Raw genomic sequence first — 6,000 nt, 5'->3', positions numbered from 1 at the left:
ACTGTTCAGGACTGATTTCCTTTAGGATTGACTGGTTTGACCTCCTTGCAATTCAATGCTAAATTTATTAGGTGAGAATTTATTGGGAAGCAAGATAGTTACACAGTCTTAAATCTTTTCCCAAATTATTTATTACTTGCAAAAAGGAAAGTGTTTCTCGTCAGTTGAGAGGTGTGAAAATACATCCTTAACCAAAAGATCGAAGTTAACATCACCAATAACGAGACAACCAACTCCCATGCCTCCTCTAGATACACTGCCAAGGGCACAGTGCTTCTGCCCCAAAGTCATAAAGTGGGTCTAATCATGAGAACATTCAGACACATCCAAGCAGGGGAACATGTGACAGAACATCTGGCCCCATAAACTTAAAACATGTCAATGTCATGAAAAACACAAAAGTGTAAGGAACACTTCCAGACTAAAGTGGATCAAAGAGAATGAAAAGTACATAAGCCGTGTGATCTTGAATTGGATGCTGGATTGAAAAAAAAAAAAAAACATGCTTTAAAGGATATTATTGGAATAATTTAAGTTTGATTAAAGAATGTGCATGACTGTATTGAGGTTGAATTTCCTACATTTGATTATTGTGATTATATAAAAGAATCTCCTCATGCTTAAAAGTTACTTGTTGAAGTATTTAGGGTGAAAAGTTATGGTATCTGCAACTTACTCTCAAGTGGCTCAGAAGCAAAAAGGGAGATACTAGGTGAGGCTGGACCGTGTGTGTGTGTATGTATACATGTGTGTGTGCTTTCAAATATCTGTAGAGGTAAAATGTTAACAGCCCGCGAATCGCATTGAAGGGTATACAGGCATTTGTTGTAATATCTTCACAACTCTTCTGTAGATTTGAATTTTTTTTTAATTTGATTTTTTTAAATCAAAAGTGAAAATAAAGGGGAGAAAGTATAGGTAGTTTTAGAAGAATAGTCAAACAATATTCAAGGTGAATTTGAACTGGGAACGATCAGCGAAAGTACTTTGATTCTGAAACTTGGCTACTGTTTCTAAGAGCATAAAATTTACTGAATTATTTGCCTGTGTCCCTGCAGAAGTGGGAAAATATTGTATGCCCAGGAAGCACGATACATGTCAGTAGTTGCTGGGTGAAGTTCTTCTCCCCCAAAAGTTTGTGTTTTTTTTTAATTGAAAATGAAAAGAAAGGAAAAGGGGGAAATGAAAATAAAAATAGTAAGCATTAGTCTATAGTCTTGGTAGGTTTGCTCAGACTTAACAATTATTTAGCAGGGCTTATAATTCAAGAGAAATGAAAATATATACTATGTTACTATATTAAAATAGCTACCCATAGAATGGATCTACTTTTAATTACTGGTTATATAAATAAAACCCTACAGAAATTTTTGTTCTGGGATGTTGATGTGCAAAAAAAACATGTTAGAAGTGGAAACTTTTAAAACATATAATTCATTGTAAGAGTCCTGATCATAATGGGACAATATACAGAAAAGTTAAACACATCCTGTGACGTTACTCTCCTACTTAAAGACTCTCAGAGTGTCCTATTAAGCCAACAAAAGCCCATGCTCCTTACCTAGACACTCCAGCCCTCACAGCTGGCTGCAACCCAGTTTCCAGAATCATCTCCCTCCCCCAGCCCCAGCCACTCCACAGTCTAGCCAGGCGGGCACTCCTGACTTTCTGGGACAGGCCCTGCCTTTCAGAGCAGACTCTGGCTAACATTCTTCCCCAATTGGGAAGCTCCTCCCCTCTCTTCAGCACATGACTTCCTTCTTCAAGTCCCAGCCCAGCCTCAGCCCTACCCCACTTCACCCCTGCCAAGGAGAGGTGCCCTGCCCCCTTCCTGCTGTAAACGTGTTAAGTCATGATAAGGAGGATCTTCCCTTTATTCCAGAATTGCCTCTGAGAGCCCACAGCTGGAAACTTCTTGCATTTTTAGAGCAACTCTACCTGTGCGTCCACCTAGCCCCTGTAAAACCTTTCTGAAAGGCAAAACATCTCTCCAGAAACTGAACCCCATTTCTCCCACCTGAACACCATCACTCCACACCCAGTCTCTGCAAGATGCAGAGATTTATGATGAATCTTTATGTAAAGTAAGATCATTTTTTGCCATCTCCCCTTTGTGAGGGGGCCATGTGAGGGGGCCATTTGATGGGTCCCATGCCTTAAAACCAACAGTGGGAGAACTAAGATAATGACCCCATGATAATAATCTTGTGTTGAGCTGCAAAGCTTTCTTGCCTGATCAGAATTTGGAGAAAGGGGAGAGGGGGCTTGAGCCTTAGGATGAGATAAAGAGAAGGATTAAGGCCACCTCCTTTTTTATTATTGGAGGATAATTGCTTCCAATTATTTTTTTTTTATTGGAGGATAATTGCTTCCAATGTTGTGTTGGTTTCCACTGTACAGCGATGTGAAACAGCTGTAAGTATATATATGTCCAGGGCTTCCCTGATGGCTCAGTGGTAAAGAAACTGCCTGCCAATGCAGGTTCAATCCCTGGGCTGGGAAGATCCCCTAGAGGGAGAAATGGCAACCCACTCCAATATTCTTGCCTGGGAAATCCCATGGACATAGGAGCCTGGTGGGCTACAGTCTATGGGGTCACAAAAGAGTCCGACATGACTTAGCAACTCAGCAACAATGACGACAACATACATATGTCCCCTCCCTCTTAAGCCTCCTCCCACGCCATCCCACCCCTCTAGGTTATCACAGAGCACCAAGCTCCCTGTGTAAGGCCACCTCCTTTAATCATAATTCTTGAAAATTACAGCTGAGCTGGGGGCCCTAACGCTTAAGGTTAAAGACACTGGGATAGCATGCTAGAGGTGGGGTGCTACCCATTAGGGATGGAATAAGGCAGCTGAAAAGGTGAGGTCAGATCCCTCATGGACCAGCCAATGTCAAAGGGGCTGCTAGAGTCCTGCCCCCACTGGGGCCTCTATCCACCCATTCAGAACCTCCTGACAATTGAGACAGCTCAGGGTGCCAGTCCCTGGGTCACCCCAGAGATCAGCAAACTAGAGCGACGAGGAGGAACCGCCACAGTCAGTCATGGGACAGAACCTTTTCTTCTCAAGCCCAGAAGAGCAGGACCAGGAAGTGGAGGGGGCTGGGAAAGGGCACACCCCCGGGAATCAACAGAGGGCGCTGTGGAGCTGGGGGAGGGTGACGAGAGCCTGTGAGAGAGAAAATTTGAGTTTGCTACAAAATTGCACATTTGTAGATATTTACATTGAATAGTGGAAGAGACTCTGATGCTGAGGGGGATTGGGAGCAGGAGAAGGGGGAAACAGAGGATGAGATGGCTGGATGGCATCACCGACTCGATGGACATGGGTTTGGCTGAACTCCGGGAGTTGATGGACAGGGAAGCCTGGCGTGCTGTGATTCATGCGGTCGCAAAGAGTCGGACACGACTGAGCGACTGAACTGAACGGAACTGAACATCGAATAGTTTAAAAGCAATTTAAAACCTACATGTATTTCCAAAGTATGCCCATGTATATTTTGGTTGGCTTTCTTATGAGAAAATGTTGAACATATAACTTCAATGCACAAATTGGTTTTTTTGATGGGCTCATCTGCTCCTAGTGAAGGTATCTAAATTTATTTTTTTAATTTATCAAGGTGTAGTTGGTACACAATATCATGTTAATTTCTGCTATACAGCAAAATGATTCAGATATGTATGTGCTCTTCATATTCCTTTTCATTACGGTTTATCACAGAATATTGAATATAGTTCTCTGTGCTATATGCTAGAAACTTGCTGTTTATCCATTGTGTATATACTAGTTTGTCTCTGCTAATCCTGAACTCCTAATTCACCCCTCCCCCACTCCTCTTCCCCTTGGTAACCACAAATCTATTCTCTGTCTGTGAGCCTGTTTCTGTTTTGTAGGTAAGTTTATTTGTGTCATATTTTAGATTCCACGTGTAAGTGAGATCATATGGTATTTGTCTTTTTCCTTCTGGCTTACTTCACTTAGTATGATAATCTTAGGTCTGTCCATTTTGCTGAAAATGGGATTATTTCATTCTTTTAATGGCTAAGTAGTATTCCGTTGTATATACGCACCACATCTTTACTCATTCATCTGTCAGTGGATATTCAGCTTGTTTCCATATCTTGGCGACTGTAAATAGTGCTGCTCTGAACATAGGGGTGAGTGTATTTCTTGAATCATGGTTTTGTCCACATATATGTCCAGGAGTGGGGTTATGGGCTTCCTTGGTGGCACTAGTGGTAAAGAAGCTGCCTGCCAATGCAGGAGACACAAGAGTTGCACAGTTGATCCCTGGCTAGGGAAGATCCCCTGGAGAAGGAAATGGCAACCCACGCCAGTACTCTTGTCCATGGAAAATTCCATGGACAGAGAAGCCTGGTGGACTCCAGTCTATGGGGCCGCAAAGAGTCACACACGGCTGAGTGAGCACACAGTTTTTAAAGGAAACTCCATGTAGTTCTCCATAATGACTGCATCCATTTACATTCCCATTTACCAACAGTGTAGGAAGGTTCCCTTTTCTCCACACCCTCTTCAGCATTTGTTATTTGTAGGGTTTTCAATGATGGTCATTCTGACTGATTGAGGTGTTACCTCATTGTAGTTTTGATTTGCATTTTGACTTGCATTTCTGTAATAATTAGCGCACAAATTCTTTACCTATTAGATGCTCATGCATTTTTATAGGAACTTCTGTTTTATGACTGCTCATGAAACAGCTATATGCTGAACTGCAGTGGTATTAAAATTGTTACAGTTATTTCAAAGTTGCATTTACTTTATACAATGGGTTTTCTCCTGATGTCATAATACTTTAGATAATCTGAATTTCCCCTATTCATGTGTCTGTGTTGTCATATATTATTTAAACAATGTGTAAAATGCAACCCACTCCAATACTCTTGGCTGGAAAATCCCTTGGATGGAGGAGCCTGGCAGGCTGCAGTCCATGGGGTCGCCAAGAGTTGTACATGACTGAGCGACTTCCCTTTCACTTTTCACTTTCATGCATTGGAGAAGGAAATGGCAACTCACTCCAGTGTCTTGCCTGGAGAATCCCAGGGACTGGGGAGCCTGATGGGCTGCCGTCTATGGGGTCGCACAGAGTTGGACACGACTGAAGTGACTTAGCAGCAGCAGCAGCAAAATGCTCACAACTTTGCTGTAAGTTTGAATTATGTAAAAATACAACATTACACCCAAAAAGTCATTATAAAGGCCATGGTAACTATCGTTAATGTTTGGAAATGGCTGATCATACATAGATCCCTATTATTAATGCATTTGAAATTATTTAACTATCAGATCACCTTTTCAAAACCTTAAATGAAAACGGACAGAGACACTTTGTTAATGGAAATGATAGTTGGTTCTATTTTTTTTAACAGCTTTATTGAGATATAATTCACATACTATATAATTCATCCATTTAAAGTATGTAGCTTAAGGCTTTCGGATATTAATTTTTTAAATTGCAGCAAAATATATATGTAACATAAAATTTGCCATTTTAAGTGTAGGATTTGGGGCATTACATTCATACTCCCTGTCATCACTCTATTTTTCTTAATAGAAAAAATTGATTTTTCAAGTTAAATGCCTTTAATTCTCAGCAGAGGGAATGAAATCTTTGTATTTTGATAGATATATAGTTTATGTGAAAGATGAGGAACAAATTAGAAGAGGCCTAAAGGAGAGGCAAATTTAAAAGCACTCAGCTCTCTTTCTCACTAGCCCTATGCCTTATGACTGTTTTTTAGAAAATCAATTATTCACAGTTTCTACTTAATATGAAAATACATACTTTGGAAATATTTCATTCGTCAAGAAAAAAATGTACTTTTTAAAGGAGAAAAATCCCTTTTACTGTAAGAAAAGTCAACTGTGTAAGCAGGTATGTCCATGTAGTAACATGCTGATACAGTATAAATTGATAAATTTTCACCTCCCGAGGAAAAAAAAGGTGGTCCACACCACACTGCATACACATACACAT

Source organism: Ovis canadensis, chromosome 7 (genome assembly GCF_042477335.2).
Source record: "Ovis canadensis isolate MfBH-ARS-UI-01 breed Bighorn chromosome 7, ARS-UI_OviCan_v2, whole genome shotgun sequence".
NCBI lineage: Eukaryota > Metazoa > Chordata > Mammalia > Artiodactyla > Bovidae > Ovis > Ovis canadensis.
The sequence above is the reverse complement of the archived record's forward strand: the minus strand, read 5'-3'. Positions refer to the sequence as shown.